Source organism: Syngnathoides biaculeatus, unplaced genomic scaffold, assembly GCF_019802595.1.
Source record: "Syngnathoides biaculeatus isolate LvHL_M unplaced genomic scaffold, ASM1980259v1 ctg213_pilon_pilon, whole genome shotgun sequence".
Taxonomy (NCBI): domain Eukaryota; kingdom Metazoa; phylum Chordata; class Actinopteri; order Syngnathiformes; family Syngnathidae; genus Syngnathoides; species Syngnathoides biaculeatus.
In genome coordinates this window covers 1-12413 of record NW_026907468.1, presented here as the reverse complement: position 1 = coordinate 12413, position 12413 = coordinate 1, and the positions used below count along the sequence as shown (strand labels likewise).

General features: G+C 40.7%; 6 non-coding genes across 6 annotated transcripts; 2 read left to right on the top strand and 4 right to left on the bottom strand.

The window, feature by feature from the left end:
- Positions 1-787: 787 nt before the first annotated feature.
- trnah-gug (transfer RNA histidin (anticodon GUG)) lies at positions 788-859 on the bottom strand. The gene has a single exon. It is a non-coding gene; the product is annotated as a tRNA-His (tRNA).
- Positions 860-3933: 3074 nt separating this feature from the next.
- On the bottom strand, positions 3934-4005 carry trnap-ugg (transfer RNA proline (anticodon UGG)). The gene has a single exon. It is a non-coding gene; the product is annotated as a tRNA-Pro (tRNA).
- Positions 4006-5093: 1088 nt separating this feature from the next.
- On the top strand, positions 5094-5166 carry trnav-uac (transfer RNA valine (anticodon UAC)). The gene has a single exon. It is a non-coding gene; the product is annotated as a tRNA-Val (tRNA).
- Positions 5167-8072: 2906 nt separating this feature from the next.
- On the bottom strand, positions 8073-8144 carry trnac-gca (transfer RNA cysteine (anticodon GCA)). The gene has a single exon. It is a non-coding gene; the product is annotated as a tRNA-Cys (tRNA).
- Positions 8145-8798: 654 nt separating this feature from the next.
- trnaw-cca (transfer RNA tryptophan (anticodon CCA)) lies at positions 8799-8870 on the bottom strand. The gene has a single exon. It is a non-coding gene; the product is annotated as a tRNA-Trp (tRNA).
- Positions 8871-11915: 3045 nt separating this feature from the next.
- Positions 11916-11988, top strand: trnaf-gaa (transfer RNA phenylalanine (anticodon GAA)). Its single transcript has one exon. It is a non-coding gene; the product is annotated as a tRNA-Phe (tRNA).
- The last annotated feature ends 425 nt before the right edge of the window (positions 11989-12413 follow it).

The following is a 12413-nucleotide window of genomic DNA, read 5'->3' as shown; positions in this document are numbered from 1 at the left end:
TTAGTGCTCTGCTTTGTTGCCACGCAATCTTTGTTCAATTCCAGGTCACAGCAGGTATCAAGCCCCTCAGTCGCCTTTTTCGATGATGTTATTTGGCGGGTGTGGGACAGTGAAAATTGTATACATGGGTTTGCAGAAGATGCAGTTTTGTGAAGGGCTAGTGGCGCAATGGATAACGCGTCTGACTACAGAGCACAAGATTCTAGGTTCAACTCCTGGCTAGCTCGGTTGTGTATTTTGCATGTGGTATCAAAGCCAGTTCAGAATGATGTTTTCGGTATGTTCACCTGAAATGTCTTCTTTGAAGGTTCAATCACAAATATATATATATTTTTTCTTGATACCTCAAGAACTCCTTTATCAACCGCATCTTCCATTTTAAAGTAATTACATACAGAGATGCATCAATTGAATCATGAAATATGTCTTTCTGCAGCAAACGACCTCACACAGGTGCATCTGATTCAGGATAATACATGGAGTGGAGGTGGACTTTTAAAGACGGCCTAACAGGTCTTTGAGAGTCAGAATTCTAGCTGATAGACAGGTGTTCAAATACTTATTTGCCTGTATCACACAAATAAATCACATACACATACACACGTTGAATTTTTTACATTGGATTACAGTGTTAAAAAAATTCCATGCTAGAATTTTGAATTCGTACTGTGATGGCAATGAATTACTTCCATAATTGTCTTTAGTTCATTTATTTTTGTCATTCTAAAGGGATTCATGCAAATATCAACCATAAGGACTAAAAAAATGAGCTTCACAGATTCATCCCTGCCGTGACCCGGATTCGAACCAGGGTTGCTGCGGTCACAACGCAGAGTACTAACCACTATACGATCACGGCTGTTGAAAGCTGCCAAGGTTGTCTTTCTAAATCTGTCACCATGGCAACAAGGCTGAAACCCTGCAGGATGCTTCGCCAGCACCAGTGAAACTGAAAGGTTTGATCTGCATTATCATAATCAAGTGAATCATCTCAACATTTTACTGCGTTCCTAAAAATATTCATTAATATTTGATCCAGAATACCATCCCAACCGCTTTTGGATTCATGTCACTCCCCACATCATCCTATTATTTTATTTCATAAATAAACATTGAAACTCTAATTTATGAACAATTAGAGTCATTGGTATATTCTTCAATTAAATATTAACACTGCAATAACTGTCCTGTAACTGCAATAATGGTCATGACAAAATTAAAAAAGTATGGAAGTTAAGACAAATCCGTATGAATTGGGCGGCACGGTGGGCGACGCTGTGAAATGTTGGCCTCACATTTCTGAGGACCAGGGTTCAATCCCAGTCTCGCCTGTTTGGCGTTTGCATGTTCTTCCCGTGCATGTGTAGGTTTTTCTTTCCTGGCACTCCAGTTTCCTCCCATATTCCCAAAACATGCAACATTAATGTTTCCTCGAGGTGTGATTGTGACTGTTTGTCTCCATGTGCCCTGCGATTGCCTGGCAACCAGTTCAGGGTGTTCCCAAGCTCCTTTTCATCGTATGAAGCTGCCTTGAGTGGAAATGTCTGCATATATTTTGTTGATGACTGGTGACGACCTTTCTTGCGTGAGGCTTGCAAGTATGGGATCCTTACCCTGCAGTGTTTGTGTCATTTTTATGATGACATTCTGATCATCCCATTCCATAAATTTGCTTGAAACAAAAAAGCACAGTAAATGTGTGAGGCAACAACATTTTGGGGTATGGGCTGTTGTTCATGCGATGCAACAATATATGAAACACTACCAACTTTTACAAAGTGGTGTTTCGAAAGCTGATCTTAAGAAGGTGTTTTTTTCATTTAATTTCTTGAAAAGTTTTAATTTTGAAGGTAAGGGGGTTCTATCTGAGAGCAATGATGAATAAAATGACCAATTACTGCCATTTCATAATATGGTACATTCCTTTTCCCAGACCAGTTATACCAATGCTTTTTCATGTTTGACTTTGTTGATCCAAAATGTCCCGATAATATAAATTTTCTTGAGCATGCATGCTTTTTGCCCAATGCTTTAGTGGTGTCAATATCAATTAAGTGAATGATTGTTTGAAACAGATTGGAAGGAATCTTACTTTTGGTGGTAAAATGTATTTATGATTGTGAATAAAATGTACATCCAACAGTGAGGCTGGCTCCATTTGCTTATACAACAAATCCATTTTCCCCATTAAAAAAAATTAAAATGTCTTTTATCCATTGGAATCCCCCAAAACAAAAATTCTGGCAAAACAAAACACTTTAAAACACAAAAAACTTTAGTGAGTAAAAGCAAATGACTCATGAGAAAACACACTCTTGAGAATCCATTTTCCTCCTCAGTTTGAAATTCTTGAAGTCATGGGCTCAGAAACAAGTTTGCCAGTGAGAATCGAAGTGGTCAAGAAGCTTTTATTAAATGTTAATGTTTGGTATCAAAAGTAATGACATACCATTTGAGAAAAATTGGCAGAGCAGCTAGATTTGACTGGCAATTTGGCGCCATGCAAATTGTTACGTCACGTGCACGAGCTCTATTCAAAAAGCCTCCAGTGGGCAAATGTAATAAATTAGTACTGGTCCCGAAATACACAAAGTTATGCATGCCTTGTTTCCCAATAATTTTGTGTCTATATGAAATGATTGATTGAACTAGACTGTAAAGAAGCCTTGACTTTTTGTGGTAAACAAAAAGGTGAAGTTGACGAAACCCTGATCAGCTAATGGAAATTTGGGCAAAAGGTTTTTTTCTGGGACTTGAAAACTGGACTTCTCAAGGTCACAAGTAATTGAAAAGCATACCACAAGAACAAGGCCCACAGAAATGAAAAAGATGATCACCTGTCATGCAGGCCACTGTTTGATCGTGGCAAAGGATTCCTGGCCGTTGACATTTCCAAAGAGAGCTTGTCGGGAATTTCAACCCCAGGACCTCTTTCAGTCCTGCTCTCCTTAAGAAGTGTTCCCCAAGAACAACAACCAACACAAAAGAGCGGATGACTTCACAAGTCATCACCAACAATGAAGCACATAACCACAGAACTCAATGATCATTTGGATGACACCCTAAACAAAAATGGACCCTTTACTTACTACACAGGCTACCTTGAGAAAGACAGCAAGGTAAGATTTTAGAGCACACTGAGCCACTACAGACTGCATAGCAGGGATCATCCGGGAGTTGAAACTGGGACCTCTCACATTCAAAGCAAGAATCATAACTCTAGACCAACGAGCCACTTTGTCCCTCCAGCCACTCTCATTCCAAAAAGCGTTTCAGCCTTGGAGGGCCGCGTCATTTTGTCTGTCTCACCCACCAAACACAGGTATGTAGAAATACCTCAGCTAGCTTTCTTCGTGTTGTTCTTGTAATTTTAATTATTTCTTGTTTGCTTTGTGTTTTCTGGAAGGTTAAAATGTTTTGCGATTTGTTACGTTTTGCACTTTCAGGCGACTGTTGTGCCGGACGCAAATTCGGCGAGTGAAGCAATTTGTTGGTCCTACTACCAAACGACACATGAGCAACAATTTCAGTTCTGTAGAAGTGGTGTTGTGATATTCTTTTGATCCGCGTGAGGTCCCTGTTTGGAAACAAAACAGCTCGCTTGCTTGCTTTCCGAAGAAGAGCCCGTCGAGAAGCAAAGGATAACATTAACTATCTCCCTCCCCGTCAGGGAATCGAACCCCGGTCTTGAAGTGTTATAGAGGGGGCGTGGCACTAAGGACAAACAATAACAGTCCTATTATATGGATGACGGCGATTTGATTTTCTGAGGAGTTGGTTTAAATGTTGAGATTATACATGCAGGAGTGGCCATATCTTTTTTTTTCTTCCACAAGTTGCACTTTTTAAGCACTTTGTCATGTTCGTCCAGTGGCTTGCATGAACGTATAGACCATGCAACACTAAGAAATTGTCAAAGAAGAACTTTCATATGGGCTCGTCCGGGAATTGAACCCGGGACCTCTCACACCCAAAGCGAGAATCATACCCCTAGACCAACGAGCCGGTAGATCCAGCACTTGATGTTTTTAGAATCATGGAATCAGACCAGGCGGTGGCAACCCATATTTCTTGAGCTTTTTTTTTAGCGCCATCCTCGTGGCTTGCTGGATCTTTTTCAAAAACGGATGACATTGGAAAAAGATGGGGAGAGAAATATTTTTTGTTTTTGATATGGTTTTTGTGGAAGGAGAAATATTACACAAAATTATTCCACTTCGTTCCCTGCCTGACGGTGGCGGATGAGGGCTGCAGGATGGGATTTGAGATGTGAGGTGGGGGCCCGAAGAGGTGAGGTTTGCAGCCAGACTCTGTCAAATGCAAGAAGACCAAGAAAGAGAGAAAGAAAACATGCAAACTTGGCATGTCGGTAGATGTTTGCCAAGGCTTTTCATTAATGATTTTTATTTTTTTTTCATTTTTACACTAAATGCTCGACAATTTTTTTGGTGGTTTCAACTTTTCACATCGACCCAAATTAATGGGCCTGGACTAATGGTTTAGCTGGACTGCCACCATGGGGAAACCAACCAAGTAGGTTCAAGACCCCACCCAAACTCACTGCTGTTGTGTCCATGAGCAAGAACAGATACCCTGAACTGCTCCCCAGTTGCTCCAGTGTGTTCCACTAACAAGTGTGTGTGTTCATTGTGATGAGTAAAATGCAGACAACAAATGTTGTGTATATGCTTGCAGGTTCATGAAAATAAAGATGAGTCTTCTATTTCCTCATGAAGACCTGATGACTTGTGCCTCCTGGATGTGTTGGTGATGACTCTCTTTTCTCCAACCATTCATCTATCCATTTTCTTCACCGCTTATCCTCACGAGGGTCACGGGGAGTGCTGAAGTCGATTCCAGCTGTCAACAGGCAGGAGGCAGGGTACACCCCGAACTGGTTGCCAGCCAATCACAGGGGATATTGAGACAAACAGCCACACTCACAATTACACCTTGGGCCAATTTAGAGTGGGATGCGGCAGAAAAAGCCACGCAAGCACGGGGAGAACATGCGAACTGAGTGGATGGATATATGATTCTCCTTAGTTGCAGCCCTGATGGTGATCAAGGTCTAGAAGATTCCCAGTGCAGTTGTTTCCATAGTGTAGTGGTTATCACGTTTGCCTTACACGCAAAAGGTCCCCGGTTCGAGACCGGGTGGAAACAGGTAGTATTTTGTTGCTTGCTTGTAAGAGAGCTGTTGTCAGAAGGAAGAAAAAAAGGAGGGAACACACAAAAAAATGAGGAAGGAAGGAAACAAGGTGGGAAGGAAGCAAAGAATGAATTGAGGAAGAAAAACAAGGATAAAATCATGTGAAAAAGGTAAGAAGGAAAAAACATTGGAACAAGGAAGGGAAGGAACAAAGATAACAATGATTGGAGGAAGCAATGAATGAATGAAGGACAAAAAGAAGGAAGTAAACAAGGAAGGAAGGAAGGAAGCAGAGGACAAATGAGAACTACTGTACTGGAAACTACCATGTTGTTTGACTGCAAAAAAAAATACATGACACTTTTTCAGAAAAAAAATAATTTCATTCTCATTCAGAAGAAACAAGTTTTGAGGTCTGACTTTCCTTGGAAATTTAAATTTAGGAGAAAAACAGAAATCAAAACAACACTCAAGAGGAATTAGTGTTGAGACACAAAAACAACAAAATCTTAGTGGCAGTCAGCTGCCTGGACGCTCAGTTTGCTTTTCCTTTCCTTTTTCTTGGTTTCCTGGTCCTCGTGCACTTGAGAGAGTCTGGCTGCATACCTCACCTCTCAGTCCCCCCACCTCACCTCTCAAGTCCCATCCTGCCGACCCCCAACTGCCATCGTCAGGCAAAGTAGGATCATTTGAAAATTGTGTCCATTTCTGTTCCAGCGTTTAAGGAACTTAGTTGAATATTTTCTAGATAATCTTTAATTTCCAGATTCAGAGTTAAAGCCATTCATGTACAGCACTGCGCACTTCATTTACACTCCCCTTTCATTCCCGGTTGAAGTGTTTAATTAATTAACTACTTAAAAAGGGAAAAAAGGTAGATGATGATGATAACTCTTAATCTTAAATTAAGAAAAAAAAATACTACGAAAATAATCTACCATTGATGTTTTCATGGCATGGAAGGAAACCAAAATGGTCAGACAAACCCCACGCAGAGATCAAGCGAACTCTTTTTCGTCTGTGGTTCTGAACCGCTGGTCCCCCGAGGAGAATATCGGCTTCTGTTGGCCGGGAAAGGGATACACTTTACTGGCATGTGAAATGTGCAATGCACAGTGGGTTTATTATTCATAATCGTTGTAGTCATGGGGTGAAAAAGTGTGCACGTGTGAAAACAAAAGTAGCTCCGGTTTTGCGTTCCCGATTATGTGTATGAATGATCCATCCATTTTCTTAGCCACTTATCCCCACAACGGACACAGGAGTGCTGGAGCCCATCCCAGCTAACACCACACAAAAGACAGCGCACACTATGAGCTTGTTGCCAGTCAGTCACAGGGGACATAATTGGCACCATCACTGAGCAGGAATCAAACCTATGCTGCCCACACCAGTCAGGTGTCTGTGTGTGTGTGTGTGTGTGTGTGTGTGTGTGGTGTGTGTGTGTGTGTGTGCATGTGTTCTATTACACTAACAATGACTCTCAGTCTCATCTGGTTTTTATTTAATTGTGTAAACGCACCTGCCCTTTACTGCATGTTTGCCCTCTGGCAGTATTATTTATTGTAAATTGAGCAACATTTCATTCATTTGTTGCTTCCTTAATGTTTGATTAGGATTACATTATTATGTTTTATATACAATGTTACATTGAGGTGTACTCTGGCGGGCTCTGATTTTTTTTTTCTTTTTTCTGGGGATCTTGTAACGGGAAACAATTGAGAAACATTGCACAAGACCAACAAGCCAAAGGAGAGCTGATGGGCAGCACGGTACCGCAACTATAAATCATTTGCCTCACGGTTCTGAGGTCCAAGTTTATTTCCTGTGGAGAGATTTCATGTTCTCTCATTGTCTGTGTAGTGGTTCTGCGTTGTGCATTTTTTTGGGATGATTAATGAGACGACACGCACGTTAGCTGGTCTCAACCTGGTTTAATCTTCTCTCTGTATTATAAAAGAGACAGATTCACAGATGTTCACAGATATCTCTTCACAATTACTCTCAAACTCTTCCACTCAGCAGTCTCACAAACAACAAGAAATATATCACAAAAACAAATAACATCTGATTGCAACAGATGAAAAGAATAGGAAAAAACTTGCATAAACTGGCATAGCTGTATTATAAAGGAGACACATTCACGGATGTTGATAGGTTTCTCTTCAGTTACTCTCAAAACTCTGCAACATCAAGAACATGGTCACCACGCGGCTTCTGCTGACACTCATTCACACTGCACAAAGCATATGGCCACCTAGTAATGATGCACACGGACCTCGACGTCTCTACTTCTCCAGCGAGCAAGTTTATGTTTGAAATTAATGAAACACATTCAACACCGTGCCTCTGTGACGACACCCGCTTTGCAAACGTTTTCAACTAATTTATATTCACATTCTACAACATAACAATGAAAACATGAAGAGAACAAAATGTGTATCTTCCACCAGGAATCTCACAAACAGGAGGAAGTATTTCTTCCCGGCACACATTAAGTGTGGCTTCAAAATAAAGCACGCAGCCTACTTTCTGTGTTCCTCAGATCTTCCAACAATTCAAGGCATTTTCCCCCTACAATGAACATTTTTAACACACAATGACGTTGAAAAGAACAAAAAAGAATAAATGACAGAGAAAGTGCTGCCTTTCAAAATAAAACTGCGCTTCCACATCGTGTTCCTATTAGAGCACACGATGATCACACCATTACATAAACTCAATAGTAGGGGATATAATTGGCAATCAAGACAAGTTTCTGACTTGCCTGACCAGTGATTCAGTGTCAAAAAAGGTTGCACTGTATTTGTCATTCAAGTCACGAGTGGGGAATTTTCTCCCATCTTTGAGCGGAGGCTTTTTTTACTCATGAGATGATCAAACCCCTCAATTCAGGAAGTCTCTGAAGAAAACAGCAGGAAGGGGGCATCCAGAGCTGAACTGGAGACCTCTTGATCTGCAGTCAAATGCTCTACCACTGAGCTATACCCCCCATCTTCCTGCAACCTCTTAGTTCTGTAGACAATTCAATCTTCATCATTCGTTCCAGTTGTGAATTGTGTATGATTGAGATCTGTTAGGATCAAAGGATTTGTGCCTACCCTCTGCACTAGATCATTTTAGTTTAATTCCTGATTGTGAGTTTTACTTCTGACACTCACGTCTCTTGTCGATCTGCTTTAGGACCCTTCCATTGTTCTTGGTCCCTGGACTAAGCTATTGAAAAGTCACTTCTGTGGTGCAAGTCGGACCCTCAAGTTTCTTCGTTCACGATGGGGTCGTTTCCGTTACAGACGAATATTGGTGAAAGTGAAAATTATGTCAGTAGTGACCATGGTAAACACACTCAAAGTGGTGAAGACTGAGCAATGGTCATGTTTCTCAGCTATTTTCAGCAGTTGCTTCATGAATACAAACATCAACGGTGAAATTTTGAATGACGACAAACTTGGAAGAAGTGGATATTTGGATTTTCACCCAATAACTTCAAGTTTACACCTCAGTGACAAATGAAACATTCCTGACAAAACCAGAAGTCATACAAATGCTCGAAGAGTCAGCTCCAAACCCATGTAGTGTCTTTTCGAGTGGAATGGGATGTGAATTGAAAGGAGAACCATTGATATCCATCAAAATGCCAAAGAAATGACCCTGATGTGACTTGAACACATAACCTTCTGATCTGGAGTCAGATGTGCTTCCGTTGCACCACAGAGCCATTTACAAGAGTAGTCTGTAGAGGTGTAAGCTCAACAGTCGGGTATATAATTGGCAATACAAGTCACTGACATGCCCGACCGGTGAATCAGTGTCAAAAAAGTTTGCACAGAATTTGTCTTACAAGTCAGTGAGCAATTTTCTCCTATTTTTGAGGGGAGATTTTTTTTGCACATGAGATGATCAAAACCCTGAATTCATGCAGTTTCTGAACAAAACTTTGGAGGTTCTGCATCTCTGTGCTTCATGGAGTCTTGGCTTTGTGGATGAGTTATTGGGTTCGCCATCACGCTCCCTGCCTTCAACCAAGCAAATCTGACGGTATAAGACGATACAAATTGATTCAAAGACGATCTAGAGTTGATACAAGGCACGATTGCGACAAGATGATAAGGGACAATCTGACAATCCAGCCTTATTAAAAAAACAAAACAAAGCAATACACAACACAGAATGATGCACAAACAAATACTAGAAAACTATATGTGAAACAAGTCTCTTCTGTATGTGAGTGTGTGTGTGTGTGCCACACACCCCGTGTTGTGTTTATCACAACTACCTGGAGGAGAGAATCTGACCACAAACTGAGCAGGGAAAAGGTTTCTCTTCAGGAAGTCTTCTCATTTCATTTGCTATTTTTTAAAACTTTTCCCTCACAGAGAAAATTTGAAGTTAGTGTGACATGTTATATCACGTTTGGACTTTTTATCATGTCGTCATCAGTGAGGAGAGTGTGACATCATGTCATCACTATCTGATATTGGAGCTGCTCGTGATCCTCCACAGTCCCTCAGCTTTGCAGTTTTTCACTTTGGCCATTTGCCTCGGGCCACATTTGCTTGAAGTTGAGAGCATTTTGTTAATAAAAGATTCTCAATGGTCGAAAGACATTCATTTCTTTTAATGTGGGGAATGGATTTGATATCCTGTACAAGGAAATTGAGTCATACTTTATTTATTGCTTATACATTTGTTATTTGTTAAGATTGCTGGCATGGTGGATCAGTTGGTAAAACATTGGCCTCACAGTTCTGAGGTCCCGTGTTCAATCCCGGACCCGCCTGTGTGTAGTTTGCATGTTCTCTCCCTGCCTGCGTGGATTTTCTCCGGGGACTCTGGTTTCCTCCCACATTCCAAAAACATGTAATATTAATTGGACACTCTAAATTGCTCCTATGTGTGATTGTGAGTGTGTCTGTTTGTTTCAATGTGCCCTGGGATTGGCTGGCAACCAGTTCAGGGTGTACCCCGCCTCCTGCCTGTTGACAGCTGTAATAGGCTACAGCACTCCCCACGACCCTTGTGAGGATAAGTGGTGAAGAAAATGAATGAATGAATGGATGGATTTGTTAAGGATCACAAATACACTTGACAGTCTACCACCCCAAATTCCAGTCTCATTTCAATCAATTATTTGCTCATTTGATGATGCTATCACTAAAACATTGGACAAAATCCATAATGTTGAAAGTATAGGTCTTCATGGTTCATATTTAAAAAACTTTTTTTGCTTGGATTTTTGTTTTGCTCAATATTTTTTCTTGAAATTAAAAAAAGAAAACAGCTTACTTGAGTTACCAAACACGGTTTTGTTTAATTTGGTATTATATCATACATTGCTGACATATATCATTGCACCACATGAACAACATCGATTACCCAAAAATTATGTCAATTACTTATTTAATATGTGGAATAATCTATTTATTTGGGTGTCATCATTAAAATCATATGAACATGGTGGCCGAGTGCCACATCTTGCAGGCCTCATGCATGAAACAAAAAACTGTCAACCATCATCACCAAAATTTTCTCTGGACTCTTGACAACTTCAACCTCTGAAAGTATTACAACAATCACCACAATATTTGAGATAATATGGACCAAATAAAGGAAGAACAGTGGTGCACTTGTCGAGTGTTGGCCTTGACAGTTCCGAGGGGAGCGAGTTCAAATCCCAGCACCGGCTGTGTCAAGTCTTCATGTTCTCCCCGTGCCTACGTTGGCTTTCTCCAAATTGTGCCGTTTCCTCCCATGTCCGAAAAACACTAAATTGCCCCTGCACACGTTTGTGAGTGGTTGTTTGCGTCTATGCGCCCTGTGATTGGCTGGCAACCAGTTCAGAGTGTACGCTGCCTCCTCCCTGAAGATTGCTAGAATTCGCTCCAGCAATATTCCCACAACCCTTGTGAGGATAAGCAGCTCAGAAAATGGATGATCGGATATACCTTGAATGGTTACCTTGAGAAATATTTAAGTTATTAAAACTGAACTTGAATGGAATTTATTTTCACATTGTCCAGAAATTAGAGCTCTTCGTGTTACGGTGAATTTTTTCAAACGGATATATTTTTGGGTGAATATTTATTGCACAAAAAATTTTAGGATGTTTTTTTCGTGTTGGATTTCAATGTTAAAAAAAATCCATGTTAAAAATTTGAGTTCATACTCTAATGGGTTGCCAAATTATTATCCATATTTTGTTAATATATTTTTGTAATTTTAAATACTTTCTTGTTCATTTTGTGTTTTCTGGAAGGTTAAAATGTTTCAAGATTTGTTATGTTTGACTCTTTCAGGTGACTACAGTTAAATGTAATTCAACCGAGTGAGGCGAGTTGCTGGTCCTGCTGATTGACGGTACATGAGCAACAGTTTCAGTTGTGGAGAACTGGAGTTGTGAGATTTGCCTGATCCGTTTGAGGTTCCGACTTGGAAACAAGGCTGCTTGGCCTGCTTTCCAAAAAGAAGAGCCCACGAAAAGCAAAAGGTGACAAGGTGTAACTCCCCATCGGGGAATCAAACTGCAGTCTTCCACGTGACAGGGAGAGATACTGTCCACCATACTAAAGAGGAGACTCTGTACTGAACTTGTTTCCTGGTGTTTTTTTAGACTTGTGAAAGGTCCCTGGTTCAATCCCTGGTGTCAGCATTTAGTACAGAATTATGTGCTTTTTGGCTCTTTTGAAACATATGGCTATGTTTTGCGGCAGGTTTTGATTCTTTGAAAGAGTTGCAACCAGGCAACACTTGCTCCACTCATGGAGCTGAAATAGCTCAGTTGGGAGAGCGTTAGACAGAAGATCTAAAGGTCCCTGGTTCAATCCCTGGTTTCAGCATTTAGTACAGAATTATGTGCTTTTTTGGCTCTTATGAAACATCTGGTTATGTTTTGCGACATGTTTTGGTTTTTGACAGAATTGCAACCAGGCAACAGTTGCTCCACTCATGGAGCTGAAATATCTCAGTTCGGAGCGCGTTAGACTGAAGATCTAAAGGTCCCTGGTTCAATCCCTGCTTTCAGCATTTAGTACAGAATTATGTGCTTTTTTTTGCCTCTTATGAAACATCTGGTTATGTTTTGCGGCATGTTTTGGTTATTCGACAGGGTTACAACCAGGCAAAAGTTCCTACCTTCATGAAGCTCAAATAGCTCAGTTGGGAGAGCGTTAGACTGAAGATCTAAAGATCCCTGTTTTCAGCATTTCGTAAAGAATTATGTGCTTTTTTGGCTCTTATTAAACATCTGGTTATGTTTTGCGGC